Source organism: Pristiophorus japonicus, chromosome 8 (genome assembly GCF_044704955.1).
Source record: "Pristiophorus japonicus isolate sPriJap1 chromosome 8, sPriJap1.hap1, whole genome shotgun sequence".
Lineage (NCBI taxonomy): Eukaryota > Metazoa > Chordata > Chondrichthyes > Pristiophoridae > Pristiophorus > Pristiophorus japonicus.
In genome coordinates this window covers 110,679,753-110,695,985 of record NC_091984.1, presented here as the reverse complement: position 1 = coordinate 110,695,985, position 16,233 = coordinate 110,679,753, and the positions used below count along the sequence as shown (strand labels likewise).

The 16,233-nt window shown below is 43.8% G+C and overlaps 1 protein-coding gene across 8 annotated transcripts in view; it reads left to right on the top strand.

Annotated features, from left to right (window-relative positions):
* Positions 1 to 16,233, top strand: part of nek7 (NIMA-related kinase 7) — a 287,464-nt gene that overhangs the window by 204,140 nt on the left and 67,091 nt on the right. The gene's annotated exons all lie outside the window — the stretch shown is intronic.

Sequence of the window (16,233 nt, the reverse complement as noted above, 5' to 3'; positions counted from 1 at the left end):
TTTCAGTTGTTAGGTGCTTACCATAAGTGAGTGTGTAAACGAGCTTCCCTGTAGTATCCAGTGAGGTCAAACAAGAGGCCTTGGGCTGTGTGGTTCCCCACCTTTGTACAGCTGCCAGCAGCGATGGAGGCCAATTTGTCACTACTCCTAGTGGCTCCCCTTGTAATGGTGTTGTCTGCAGACCTTCCGGTTTTGGCTGATTAGGGTCTGCTTGTGGAACTGAAATCAATATGATGGTATAAGCTACAAACAACAAACATATTAAAGGGAAGAAAATATCTTTGAAGCGTATTTTATTTTCAAAGTACACCCTCCTTTTTTGTGGCAGAAAATACATTCTTGAATATTCTAGTAAAAATGTAAATTTTATTGCTAGCTTGGAGACCCTCGAGTCGTTTCTATCCTTATCAGAATGCTCCATTATGTAGGTGTTATCTTCGTTATTAGGATGGATTAAAGTATTTTTCATTACTAAACAATACTTTTCCTTCCCCACAAAAAGGAACTTTTAAATGATGCTTCCATACTGAACCATGTAGTATGCCTAGGTAATTTGAGTCTACAAGGCAATGTGGTACTATTGTGTTTAGAAATGTCATAAGCTATGTTATAAACTATGTCATGCATTATAGAAGTTTTTTCCACCTTCTCCCCCTGCCCACCCCCCGCCCCGCATTTAGTTTTTAACATGATCAATCAAAACTAGATGTTCTGACTATAAATGAGTTGAAATTCAATATGTATTTGTAGTAGTGCTGGCACAGACCATGCAAACTGTTTTGTGTTTTGTCAGCTACCAAAATGTACTTTTTCATTTGCTGTAGTTTGTTCATTTTTAAAAAGCCACAAACTGCAGGCAAGATGCTGGCCCCAATTATATCCTTTGCATGCATATATAGTATTACAGATAAAATAAGAGACCAGCTGCAATTTGGGGACTTTTGTAAGTCATGTTATGGGATAGCTTTATCTAGAGATGCACTGGAATAAAGCATTCAATTCATGTAAAGGGCTACAAGCAATGCTCCCTCTTATTTTCTTTTTGTGCGCGGTCCCCTTAAATGGCTGCACGGCCCATTCAACATTTCGCGCATGCATGGTTTCTCTCATATAAAAGTATGTGAGCGGCCCTCGCTGGACCTCCAGACCCGGGAACGTTGGCTACAAGTGCTCATCTGTCAGATTTACTGTAACACTGTTCTCAGTGCAGTTAATAACACTTGTGTGCTCCCAGAACTTACTCCTCATGTCACAATGAAGTGGTAGCATTCCTATATATTCTATGGATCCATTTAACACACAAAATATTTTCCTTTCCCCTCCCCATCCATACATACATGAAATCCATGATGCAAGTGTTAAGTAAAACACTTCTTGGAGGTGGCAAGTTCCAAATGGGAAGATTCAATTTGCCAGACTCGAGCTAGTTAGCTCACTGATGACAGCACATATTCTCTCTCAGACATTATGAAGGCTACTGCTGAAGATTTTTTTTTCTGCAACATTGACCAACATCGATCCCAATCCTAAAATTGGAATATCAGTTTTGCAGTAGATTAGGCCACATTTGTCCCCATTATAAATTCTGGATTAACTGATAACTATTTAAGTCTGTTAAATGGACAATTTGAATTTTTATACAACATCAAAAATACATAATGTAATAATGGACTCCATTGTGCATTTGCCTAGTTTTAGCATATTAGTGACCATCTTAATACTTACTTAGCTAGATGTGCTAAAGCTCAAGCTTTTTAATATGCTGTTATCTTATGAGCTGCGAACCATTGTGGAGGTTTCATTTGTGTTGAAGGTCATTTTAATGAACTTCATATTAAGATACTGTACCTGAAAAACTAGGTAATCATAAAACTGTAATTACAGTAACATTGTCTAGCACTGCTTGAGTAAAAGTCCTTTAAAAATATTTTGTGTAGGAAAGGAAATGTCACACCTACAAGATAATTTATTTTGAAAGAAACTCAAGACATTGGGCCTGAATTTACTGCAGCTGGCGAACAGACTTGCCCTTTCGCATTTAATTTCTATGACCTTTCGCATTGGAAGTTGCTGTAAGTTAGACATCCAAATGACATGGTGCCCTCTACAGGGCATTAGAGTCCTGTATGAACAGGGCAAGAAACTGTTTCTCCTTAACTAATCAGATTGAAGTATTAATAAACATGGCAGAATCTGAACTAGGAAGTGTAAGTTGGAGTAGTGAATTCAAATCAGGTCCATAAAGTGAAATCATGGGCTCAATTTTCCCCAGTTATCTGCGCCATTTTTTTGGCACGTGCCGCTTTTTTTGGCGTAAATTAAAATATCCAAGTTTCCCCAAAGTTTCTGCGCCAACGTAACTCAGTTACAATTTTTTTAGGTTAGTACTTTTTGGCGTTACCTGATGTCTGCGCCAGTTTTTCACATTTAAGCAAATTTGGCCAACTTACATTTTTCCTAGGATGGCATATGTGACCACTCCCAAAAAACCTTCTGGGCAGTTAAGAAAAAGCAGCGCGCATTAAAAAATCTGCGCAGAAAGGCGCCATTGTTTTTAGGCGAAGTTTGGGAGGGAGTCAAGAAGACAAAGATTATGCATCATGAAGCTTAATATTTTCAAGGTCAAAATGGAGAAAATGGAAGTCTAATGCAATTCTTTAATGTTTGATTTCTTTCAAAGTACCACACCACCACCGAATGTCTCCTCACCAAGCTCGAGGGTCGGAGCATCAGCCGGCAGGATCACTCCCTTGCCCAGGCTCGGGGCTGTGGCAGCCGAACTGAAGGGATGAGAGCCCTTATACATACAGCAGCTTCTAAAAAAGCCCGGGGGGCAGGGGGTGGGTGCGTTGCGGGTGTTCGCTGAGCCCTGTGTCCGGGCGAGGGAGCGATTCTGCTGGTCGATCCTCGAGCCCGGTGAGGAGACATTCGGTCAGTGGTGGGGTGCTACTTTGGAAAAAAATCTAAAATGAAAGAATTGCATTCGACTTCGTTGCCTCAAATGTCTTCATTGAATGCCTAACTTCACATTCGAAGCAAGCCTATTGCGCATGCGCAGACCAGGGTGTGGTCCATACTAGGGCATCGACCTTGGGGAGAAAGAGAGAGAGAGGAAAGAAGCTTTAAGTCCTTTGTCCTGCTGTTTTGAGCTTCTTGTAAAGCTACAATTAAAATTATGGGGGCAATATTGACAATGCCATACCTCGTGCAAGCCTTCATCGCATGAGGAACCTCAAAGCACATAGGATGATGGGTAGGAGGCCTTACCCGCATCGAATATATCGATACAGGCATTCCTACTTGCACCTGAGTGATGCAGACTGTGTGAGAAGGCTGCGTTTCCGCCAAGAAGTTGTAACTGAGATCTGTGAGTTAGTAAAAGCAGACCTGCAACCTAGAAGAGTCAGGAGGACTGCTTGTCAGTTGAAGTAAAGGTTGCAGCTGCACTTTCATTTTATGCATCTGGATCATTCCAGGCCACAACTGGGGATGTGTGCGCCATCTCTCAACACACAACACACATCTGCATTCAGCAGGTGACTGCTGCACTATATGCCCGGAGGAATGATTACATAAAGTTCTCCATGCCCACCAAGGCAATGCGTGACAGGGCTGTGGGCTTCTCCAGGATTGCTGGCTTCCCAAAGTTACAGGGCTGCATTGATTGTACCCACATCGCCTTGCGAGCACCTTTGGAGGATTCCGAGATGTACAGGAACAGAAAAGGCTTCCACTTTGTGAATGTGCAGATCGTGTGTGATGACATGCATCGCATCATATCAGTTGATGCAAGGTACCTTGGGAGCACCCACGATGCATTCATCCTATGCGAGAGTGCTATATCTGCCATGTTTCGGCAGCAGCCAGAAAGGCAGTTTGACTGCTGGGAGACAAAGGGTATGGCCTCACCACCTGACTTATGGCGCCCCTACGCGTAACCCAGATGGAAGCTGACCGGGAATACAACATGTCGCACATTGCGACGCGCAGTATAATAGAGAGGACTATTGTCATCTTGAAGCAGCGTTTCCGATGCCTGGACCATTCCGGAGGCTACTTGCAATACTCCCCTGAGATTGTTGGTCAGTTCACTCTGGTGTGTTGCATGCTGCATAATATAGCCATCATGAGGCAGCAGCAGCTGGTAGAAGACCCACCAGAGGTGAGAGTGACTGATGATGAGGAGGAAGATGCAGATAACGAGGAGGAGGACGAGGAAGCCATGCAACTACCTGAATCCGGAGCACAACAGCGGAGGAGGGCAGGCTGTCGTGCCCCTTTAACGATTGCTCGAGCCTTGCACCAGCAGCTCATTCGTGAACGCTTTGCTGCCTGAAGGCTCAGCGGCAACTATTCCAAATGGAGCATGTTTACTGGTTGGACCTGTTCCGTAATGTTGGTTTGTGTTAATAGTACAAATAATGGATAGGATTCTTATTTAGTTCAAAAGATTATATTAATAATGGAACAAATAATGCAAATGATTCAGTTATAATTTAAAATATATTTTATTCAAAAGTTTAACACTTGTTTTTACTTAAATTAACTTTAAAGTTTGATACAAAGAATATTTTTATTAAAGTTTTCAGTTAAGATCACTTACAAACTTTTAAATTTGTAAATTTACATAACTTACAAAAAACTTTTAATTTGAGAACAGTAACAACAGCAGCAAAAAAATGCTGCACCCATCTCTCCTTCACCTTATTCTAAGACCGCCCACTGCGCTTGGTCTTCGTGACTCCACCCCTGCCCGCAGGTGCTGGCGCAGCGTTTCTCTGGTTGGTACCAAGCTTATTCTTTCGAGCATCTCGGGTAATGCGCACTTCTTGATGGGGGGGTGTGGGCAGGCAGTAATGTGGAAGGCCCGGCTTGGTCCTCTTCGGAGGCTGGTCTGGGGATTGGAGTGGGATTGGCAGTTGATTCTGTCAATGGCCACGTGGTCTGGGCGTGGTCCCTTATTGCAGCAGCTAACTTTGACATTCCCTCCCTCATATTCGCCGATGGTGTATCAGCTAGCTGCGACATTCACTCCCTCATGTTCCCGAACAGTGTTCCCATTTCTCGCGAGATTGTTGTTACTTCTCCAGATCGTCTCGTTACCTCATCCCACTGATGGTGTCCAGGAGCGATCGTGCAAGGTCAATGCTCTCCGCACTTGTTGTCATCATCTGAACCATATCTGTTAGATCCTGCACCTCAGGAAAGCACTATCGAGCTCTCCTTCCCCTGAGTGTGGCTTGCTGCATCCCGCTAGGACCTGCAGCCTCGGATGGTGGGGCCCTGGGTGTGCCTCGCTGCATCCCACTCGGACCCGCAGCCTTGCACGATGGGGCCCTGGGTGTGCCTCGCTGCATCCCACTGGAATCCCCAGCCTCAGACAGTGGGAAACCATGGAATGTCCCAACATTTGTACCACTCAAAAAAAAATTACCTCATCCCACTAATCTTTGTGCCATCTGCAAATTTTGTTACACTACACTCTGTCCCCTCTTCCAGGTCATCTATGTATATTGTAAACAGTTCTGGTCCCAGAACCGATCCCTGTGGCACACCACTAACCACCGATTTCCAACCCGAAAAGGACCCATTTATCCCGACTCTCTGCTTTCTGTTAGCCAGCCAATTCTCTATCCATGCTAATACATTTACTTTGACTCCGCGAACCTTTATCTTCTGCAATAACCTTTTGTGTGGCACCTTATCGAATGCCTTTTGGAAATCTAAATACACCACATCCATCGGTACACCTCTAACCACCATGCTCGTTATATCCTCAAAGAATTCCAGTAAATTAGTTAAACATGATTTCCCCTTCATGAATCCATGTTGCGTCTGCTTGTTTGCACTATTCCTATCTAGATGTCCCGCTATTTCTTCCTTAATGATAGTTTCAAGCATTTTCCCCACTACAGATGTTAAACTAACTGGCCTATAGTTACCTGCCTTTTGTCTGTCCCCTTTTTTAAACAGAGGCGTTACATTAGCTGCTTTCCAATCCGCTGGTACCTGCCCAGAGTCCAGAGAATTTTGGTAGATTATAACGAATGCATCTGCTATAACTTCTGCCGTCTCTTTTAATACCCTGGGATGCATTTCATCAGGACCAGGGGACTTGTCTACCTTGAGTCCCATTAGCCTGTCCAGCACTACCCCCCTAGTGATAGTGATTGTCTCAAGGTCCTCCCTTCCCACATTCCTGTGACCAGCAATGGTCACATTTACAATTGCAATTCCAGTGAATGAATGAAAATATTACTTGCACGAACTCTATCATCATAGGCAGTCCCTCGGAATCAAGGAAGAACTTGCTTCCACTCTAAAAGTGAGTCCTTAGATGGCTGAACAGTCCAATATGAGAACTACGGTTGCTGTCACAGGTGGGACAGATAGTCGTTGAGAGAAAGGGTGGGTGGCACAGGTTTGCTGCACACTCTTTCCGCTGCCTGCACTTGGTTTCTGCATGCTCTCGGTGATGAGACTCTGGGTGCTCAGCGCCCTCCCGGATGCACTTTGTCCACTTAAGGCGATCTTTGGCCAGGGACTCCCAGGTGTTAGTGGGATGTTGCACTTTATCAGGGAGGCTTTGAGGATGTCATTGTAACGTTTCCTCTGCCCGTCTATGGCTCGTTTGCTGTGAAGGAGTTCCGAATAGAGCGATTGCTTTGGGAGTCTCGCGTCTGGCATGCGAACAACGTGGCCTGCCCAGCAGAGCTGATCAAGTGTGGTCACTGCTTCAATGCTGGGGATGTTGGCCTGGTCGAGGACGCTGACGTTGTTGCATCTGATCTCCCAGGGGATTTGTAGGATCTTGCGGAGGCATCATTGGTGGTATTTCTCCAGCGACTTGGTGTTTACTGTATATGGTGCATGTCTCTGAGCCATACAGGAGGGTGGGTATTACTACAGCCCTGTAGACCATGAGCTTGGTGGCAGATTTGAGGGCTTGGTCTTCAAACACTCTTTTCCTCAGGCAGCCGAAGGCTGCACTGGCGCACTGGAGGCGTTGTTGAATCTCATCGTCAATGTCTGCTCTTGTTGATAAGAGGCTCCCGAGGTATGGGAAATGGTCCACGTTGTCCAGGGTCACGCCATGGATCTTGATAATTGGGGGGCAGTGCTGAGCGGAGAGGACAAGCTGATGGAGGACCTTTGTCTTATGGTTGTTTCGCGTAAGGCCCATGCTTTCGTACGCCTCAGTAAATACGTTGACTATGACTTGGAGTTTTTGCAGCGCGACAGCTGCAGGAAAAATGCAGGGAATAGCACCAGCCCTTATACATGGCCTCCTTCGACCTTACACTAATTACTTGACCAAGGTCCTGCCACTTTTTGCATTGGCCTCCAGACCTCTGGGTGGTCACCATTGCACAGTAATTTTCTGCCAGTTGGTTCCAGCGTTTCTTCATTTCTTTTGGTGAAACTTTTATGTGACCTCTGCTGGTGTCCAGCTCGTGCCATCTGGCCTGAAGTACAGTAACTAGTGCCTCCACTTCATCCTGAGAGAAATTCTTGGTCCTTGAGCTGCATAGCATATTGCAGCTCCGATTTTTCCACTGAGATTTAAAGTTCTCACACACAAATTGCTCTTTAAAAATGGCCAAATGAAGACCGGAAGCTGTACTGGGCATAGCAGTCACGTAAAAAACATTTTTTTTGCCCTGCATGCACAGAATAGGGGGACATTGTTTTTTCGGCGCAGACATTAGGCTCCACCCCCCCGCCCCAAAGCTAAAGGACAGGCTTCACAGTGCCAATTTCAAAAATTAGAATGGGGAAACTTGCAATTTATTTTTTTGGGGTAGTCGGAGCTAAAAAAAAACGGCGTAATTCTTGTGATACGCCAAAAAACGGCATTGGGGAAAATTGAGCCCTAAGTAGAGGGAAAGAAAGATTGGATTAAGAGAAAAAGAGACAGAAGAGAAAGTGATTTTTTTTTTTAAATCTCCAACAATTAAAATCTGAAGGAATGAGATTTCACATTTGTAAATGTGAAGTTTCTCTGCCAGAGAGGTTGTTTGGTAGTGATTAAGACTTACCACATTGTTAAAAAGGGAACTTAGACTGAAACGAACAAGCCTCAACATTCTGTGGTGAATTTAATCTGTATATACAATGCAAATACAGGAACTTTGCATAATTTATGGAGGAGTGACACATCTCAGACAGCAACTTCTGGATTTTCCTCTTTAATTGTGCATCTGCACTCACCTGTAGTTACTGTCCAATTTGCGCAGAGCACCATTAGCCTCACTGTTATTTTTACTGTAAATTCTAGATCATTTAAAACCATATTTGTAGATATCATTACTAAATTTTTAATTGGATTTCAATTATAAATAATACAAGTTTTACTTTTTAAGAGGCTTACACCAGTCCAGAAGTGTTACTGATTTTAAATGTAATGACATTGATATGATGGTACAAATGTGGCATAGTCTCTAACTGGTGTCAACATTTACATGTACTGAATTGTATTACTGATTTTCTAATGTGGAAGAACGCCTTTACGTTTGTATGTAGTAGAAATTATCTTTTACATAAATAACAATAATTGGTTGAACATTAATTAATTACAGCTAAACGAAGCACTTTATGAATAAAATTACAGCACTTCTGCTAGGGGGAAAAGCAAATGTATAATTTAATGATGTGCAGCTTAGAAGGATGTGTTTATTGGTGTAATTTATATTTCCTACTCACTTTTGCTTCCATGTTCCAAAGTCTTCAGTGTTGGTATTTTATTTTAATCCCTTAGTGATGGTGAGTGTTTTAAAGTAATGAAATGTTTTATTAAAGTTAATGGAATAAATTTAACATAATTTAATGTACTATTCCACAAAGACCATCAGCAACAAATTAACTTAATTTGCTAAGTAAAATAATGTCAATGTACATTTTAACCATAATTAATGATTACATAAAGGAACTGTAACCCAGTTATGCTTAAATTCTGAGGGCATGGGTCTTCCATTTTTAAAGCTAGTACATAAATCAATTTTGTTTTCACACTTAATGTGACTTATAGTTACTTTTTGTTATTGTATTTTGTTTTAAATGTCAATACCCTTTTCACTAGAGTACAGGCCAGTGCAGATCTTTTTGTCTAGTTAAACTTTTAAAAAGAAACAGATGTTTTAAATAAATGGCTCTGCAAACAGACCCTGATTAAGAATTCCATCATCGTTTTGCTTTTGTTGTGCACGCGTTTTTTTAGTTAACAGTGATGCCTAGTAAGTGCGCATAAAGTTCTTCTAATAGTTGAAGCATAAGTGTATATATTTTGTATAAAGCAAACATCTTGGATACAAATGTTGGGTTAAGTCTGCCTTGTTTTTTGCTTTGTTCTTCCCTCTGGTGTCTGTTTAAATTGAGCTATCATGAAACCATTTCATTTCAGAAGCCTGTGTGATTTGTAAGTGGCAAGCTCCAGGTCTTCTACCTCTGACTACATTGTATATAGAGCAAAATAGTGGTGTATGAGAAATGCACCATTGTGACATGTCCAAGTTAAATAAATTCATGAATTATACAGCTACACTGAGTATTAATAATCACACATTAGTACATTGGCATATGCATTGTAACAAACTGTTGCAGAAATATTGGGGCTAAAATTCTTGACTGAGGCTTCCTTTGGACGAACGCCTCCAACCCAAAATGTTTTTGAGGAAGTACCTGGTGATCCCGGAGGCACCTTCGATTCTGATCGGAGGCCTTCATTCAATGCATAGTATACAGGGAGAGGAGTTCCCCATACGCACGAAAAAGCTGGAGTCACGTGGGCCTGGACCACCAATCACTCTGCAGTATTCTCATTGATAATGATGGGAACTCTGTTTTTTTGAGTTCCCATTATTATCAATGAGAATAAACCCCTAAAACAAGAGACACAACATAATAAATAAAATATCTCACATTTAAAATTAATGAAATTAAGGTTAATTAAATGTTGTAGAAAAATAATATATTTTTTGAAAATGTTTTTGTGTTTTAATACGGTTTAAAATAAACTTACCTTAATGGACAGGGTTTTTCAACATTAAAATGTGTTTTTAAATTTAATTTGAATGTTTTAAAACTCTTGCATTGTTAAAACTAGGCTATGCGCCTGCTTTCAACACGCGTAAGAATTTGAAGGACATTCAGTGAACATGAGTTTGGCAAATAGCCCAATCTCACTCACGCAAATGACAACCTCCCGGGGATGCAGAAGATTTCTTGACAGATCGGAAAAGCTGACTTTGCAACGCATGCGCATCACGCCCCGAAACCAGCTTTTGCGAGGCCTTGCCAGGTCCGGCGAGGCCAAAATTTTAGCCCCAATGATGTTATGTATGTAAACATTACCAATGTGTAAGACTTGCCACCAGGGGGCGCACCTGTGGGAGACCCAAGGATCACCTGCACACCCTAGGCAAGCAGGTATAAAAGGCAGACTACCACGCTGCTTCCTCACTCTGGAGTTACAATAAAGAGACCAAGGTCACAACAGTTTAAGCTTAAGATATACAGTCTTGTGGAATTATTCTGAACGTAACAAATAATAGCTGTCTGGAGTTTTAAAAACTGGTTAATTATTCTGTTGTGTATGTACAATATAAGTATACTCCCTGTACACAACGTACAGTTACATAAGACTACTGGATGTAACTTCACACTGTATACACTATGCTTGCTCACCATGCTGTACCCTCACTCAGGAGCTGTAATAAATGGACTAAGGTCACCACAGTTCATGTACAATACCTTGCCTCGTGGAATCATTACTAGAGTGCTTACAGACACAATAACTGGCGATGAGATTACGAATTTTCATGTGAAAATGGCTAACCTTGGCACGTTTCAACAATTCACCGATGGGAAACATTGGGAGGCCTTTGTGGAAAGGCTCGAACATTTTTTCATTGCGAACGACCTGGCGGGAGACAACCTGACCTCGCTGGCTGATGAGCGCAGAGCTGTCCTGCTCAGCAGTTGTGGGCCCACCACCTATAGCCTAGTCAGGGACTTGCTAGCCCCAGCGAAGACAACACCCAAAATATATGCGGAACGATGATACAGGAACAGCTCAAATCTAAAGAGGGCATCCTCACAGCCAGACACCGGTTCTACACCCACTGGTGGCCCGAAGGCCAAGAAATCACAAAATATGCTGCAGACTCAGACGATTGGCTGCACCGTGTGATTTTTGACGACCACCTCACCGAAGCGCCGCGGGACATCTTCGTTATTGGAATCGGCCACGAGGGCCTTCTCCACAGGCTGCTCTCCGCAGACACCACGGTCACCCTGCAGAAGGCAATTAACGTGAGCCAGGCGTTCATGATCTCGGCCTGCGATTCCAAGCGGATGACTCACCCCCAGGACTCTAACCCGGCAAGTACTGTGAACCGACTGGTGCCTTTTAGAGGCAAGGCTGCTGCAAGCATTCTCTCTCTGGGAAGAGAGAACAGAACCCCGAGTCCCGCAACCCTGAGTCCGCCACATGGGGCCAACCAGCTAACTCCATGCTGGCGCTGTGGAGGAAATCACAGGGCCCACCAGTGCCGATACTAAGACTATACATGCAAAGGCTGTAACATGAAGGGCCACCTCCAGCGAATGTGCAAGAGAAATTGTACTCACCGAGTCAATGAAGAGTTGGCCGATCATCCGGACTCCAGCGACGATGAAGAGAGAGTCCATGAGGCAGCTCAGCCCCACGATGAGGTGTACGGAGTGTTTACCTGCACCACCGAGAGTTCTCTGTTGAAAATGGAAGTCGAAATCAATGATGTTCCAGTTACGATGGAGGTGGACACAGGGGCGAGCCAGTCACTAATGAATCAGGCGGCCTTTGAGAAACTCTGGGACAATCCAGTTGAATGATCTAAAGTGATCCCGATCCAATTGAAGCTGCTCACCTGCACAAACAACACCATCCCAGTCGTTGGCAGCATGGATGTCCAGGTGTCCCATGACGGCATGATGCACAAGTTACCTTTGTGGATCGTTGCTGGTGATGGTCCAATGCTGCTAGGAAGAAGATGGATTTTAAAAATCCGTTGGAGCTGGGAAAATCTCCAGCCTCTGGCGATCGACGTTCTCCGCGGCCCCGAAGTTGGATCCAGCACAGCACCTGAAAAACCAACCGCTCAACTTGACTGCGTGGAAACGACACAGACCGCTCAACCCAACTGCGAGATGATCCAGCCTAAACGATCCAACCTCACCTTCCAGGCTCCAGTGGCAGGACTCCGGAGGAAGAAAATCGGCGCAGAAAGCAACTTCCCTGCTTCCATGGCAGAACCTGGGAAGAAAAGGATCACTGCAAACTACCTCATGGAGAGAAAGAAGATGGCGCCCGAACCACGAGCTGAAGCGCCTCAAGTAAAGATGGCGGCAGCCAGACCACGAGGGGCAGCGTTGATGGAGCAACACGTGATGCCGAGCAGCGAACTGGATTGGGGTAAAGATTGCAAGGCCCTCTTAAAGGAGACCGGCAACCCATCACAATTAAAAGGACAGTCCCACTCTTTATACAGCAATGCTGGTAATACATATGTAAGAGATGTAACTGACAAATTCAAGTTTGTAAATGTAACTAACTATAATAAGTCGGGCGATTGCGGCTGGAACCAATGTATTGAGAGTATATGAAGTAATGATGTGCAATGCCTGGTTCTACATGCATGCCGACAAAACCAAGGGCAACCTCCCGTCGGAAGCACCCAGGTCCAGTGGGCTACCTGATCATGTAGCCTGCGCCTCCAGGACCAATGTGATGCCCCATAGAAAGTGGCCACATACAGAGGGAGCATGCCAGCTGCAGGGCCAGCGATCAGCGGATCGCAAAGGCACCACTACCGGTATCCTGCCCCTGATCGGCTCTACCTCTCTGGTCACCAGGGCCAGTACCGGGAGCAAGAGGCTAGCACTCTCCAGCTCTCCCAACGGGACCTGAGATGACCAGGCTCCCACTATTGCTGAAGGGCTGCAAAGAGACACCGCAGCCCTCAAAGGAGGACAGGGAGGCCACACACTGCCCACCACGAGCAACGGCAAAGGCCCTGAGACTCAGCCAGGTGAGCGATCCGAGCTGCAAGGGGGCGCAGCGCCACAATCAGACAACCTGGACACAGTCCGGTCACTCTGGAACTAGCGAACTCACCCACCTGCATCTACACAACCCAGGGGCAAAATGTACTTGTTCCACTGCTGCAGAACCCAAACAGTGATGTAATTAATCCTACGTTTTTTTTTGGTCTTTCCTTCTGTACATGTATGCACATGCAGGTGTTGAACCATACACATGGTCTATATATGGAAGGGGGGGGCAAATGGATGTATGTAGCCATGGACACATGGATCATACCCAGAACCCACTCAACCCCAAACCGTCCACTGCTGACCATCTCCCAATGTTGTGGCAATAAGGACTTGGGGGTCAACAGGGAGAGAGCCAAGCCAAAGCATAGACAAGGTACAAGGGCTTTGGGCACTCAAGTCTAGGACTAGAGCACACAATGCAAAGACCAGTGGCACAAGACTTAGGGGAGAGTGATGTTGTGTATGTATAATATAAGTATACTCCCTGTACACTCAATGTACAGTTACATAAGACTACTGGATGTATCTTCACATTGTATACACTATACTTGTACCACCAGAGGGTGCAACTGGTGGAGACCTAGGGTTCACCTGTACACGAGAGGTAACCAGGTACAAAAGGGAGCTCACCATGCTGTACCCTCACTCAGGAGCTGTAGTAAATGGATGAAGGTCACCACAGTTCAAGTACAGTGGAGTCATTAGTAGAGTGCTTACAGACACAATATATTCCGTTTTAGTTAAGGAAGGTTCCAGTTAATTATAACACTGAGTTCTGAGTTTCGTAAATGAATTCAGGGCGTAGTGAGTACATTTTTGTTTATATACTACTCATGTTTGCAACTGTGACTCATTGCTTCAGCATTCTTGGTCCACATAGTATGAAATGTAATGTAGAGATTTGAGTATGCAGACTGGCAGAATAGTTTGAAATCACGGGATTGAAATTATAGTGGACCTTATTTGGGATTTGTACAGTCCAGATTTGTTTTGTTTTTAATAATCCACTAGAGATTTACAGCTTGTCGATGTTGTTTCTTCACCCCCACCCCAAATTGAAGCATTGTTTAAGATCATAATTTTTTATCATCGTTCACCCCTCTCTTCCTGAAGGCACTGACGTGTGTTGGGGTAATCCTCCTTGGGATTTAGCATGCAACTAGTACCTCAACCAAATGGCCATTCTTTATATGTCGGCATAGATCTTGAATATAAACAGGGCTATTGGGCATGGGGACATTGCATCCAGGTCTCAACCTGTGAAAGGCTAAAAACAGTGGAGGTCCAAAGAGACTTGGGATTTGAGGTACATAGATCATTAAAATGTCAGGTACAGGTACAGAAAATAACCAAAAAAGCAAATGGAATATTGGCCTTTATATCTAGAGGACTAGAGTACAAGGGGGTAAAGGTTATGCTGCAGCTGTACAAAGCACTGGTTAAGCGACACCTGGAGTACTGTGACCAGTTCTGGGCATCACACCTTAGGAAGGATATATTAACCTTGGAGGGAGTGCACCATAGGTTTACCATAATGATACCTGGATTTCAAGGGTTAAGTTACGAAGAGAGATTACACTAATTAGGGTTCTATTCCCTAGAATTTAGATGGTGAAGGGGTGATCTAATCAAAGTTTTCAATATATTAAAGGAAACAGAGGGTAGATAGAAAGAAACTATTTCCATTGGTTGGAGATTTTAGGACTAAGGGCATTGTCTGAAGATTAGAGCCAGAGCTTTCAGGAGTGAAATTAGGAAACACTTCGACACAAACAGTGGTAGAAGTTTGGAAAACACTTCCGCAAATGGCAATTGATGCTAGATCAATTGTTAATTTTAAATCGGAGATTGATAACTTTCAGTTAACCAAAGATATTAAGGGATATGGGCCAATGCTGTTAGGTCGCATATCAGCCATGATCTCATTGAATGGTGGAGCAGGCTCGAGGGAATGAATGACTTACTCCTGTTCCAATGTCATCACCTGATATTCGCCTGCATGTAAGCTCCAGGGCAGATCAATGGATAATAACCCGGCACAAGAACACAGTATAAGTTATTTTACCCTCCCTCAAGCACATGGACGCTCTGGTGAATTGTAGCACCCTCCGTATTGCTCAGGATGAGACTGCCCAAGAAAGTACAGTTCAATTTTACACAATATGATGCATTTAACCACGTCTTAATTTCTTAGAGCTTGATTTGTGATGTACTGTTACAATATTGTTGCATAACATTACAGTTTAAGATTACACATTGAAGAGTTACACCAATGATGCATTAGGTAGCAATAAAAATATGTATGTATTAGCAGATCTCCTATGGTGGTGCTCACAGTGAATCTGAGTTTTCTTTATGAACAGGGGTGCTATGTCGTTTAGTGTTACTCGGAACACTCACTTATCAACATTGGGGTGGCACTGGGGCGTGGGATAAGTGGGAAGAGGCCTTGGGTCTGGTAATACTGAGATGTTGCAGTTTTTGAAAGAGTCTCTCGAGAGAAGTGGAAGATGAATCCTGAGCTCCGGGGACATTGCAAGGGAGGTTTCAGCGTTTTGGAATGTTGAGAGTGGTTTTGCATTTTGGAGTACTGGGAATGCGAAAAGCTATTTATGAGCACTGAGAGGGGTCCTGGAATTTGACCGTGGAGGGGGACTTGGGGTCTTGTGGCACCAGGTCGATGATATTGGAGCATTGGGCTCCATAATCTGACAATATTAAAGACTCGTTTGAGCATTATTTGGCAGAACAGTCTAACAAGCTTGTGGGCAGAGGTGCCTAAAAGATTAGGAACCAAACTGCCAATGGCCCTTTTGAACCATCAGGCCACAGACCCCCAATGTTGTTCCCACTTGTCAGCCTCCTCCCACAACGTGTCAGCTCCTTTTAGTCCTTGTGTACATTACAACCACTTTCCCCATTGTCAACTGACTCCTGTCTTTGTTACTGCTTTAATGCAAGTAAGCATAAATTTTCTGCTCAAAATTAATGGATAGGAAATCATGGGCTTTCGATGTACAATTTCCAGATGTGCATGCCCAGTATGTGTCAGGAGTACAAAAACAGAACCAACATTTTGTGCACTATTAAGTGAGTTTTCCTACTTATGCAGTCTTTAATAAAATAATTAATTTCCACAAA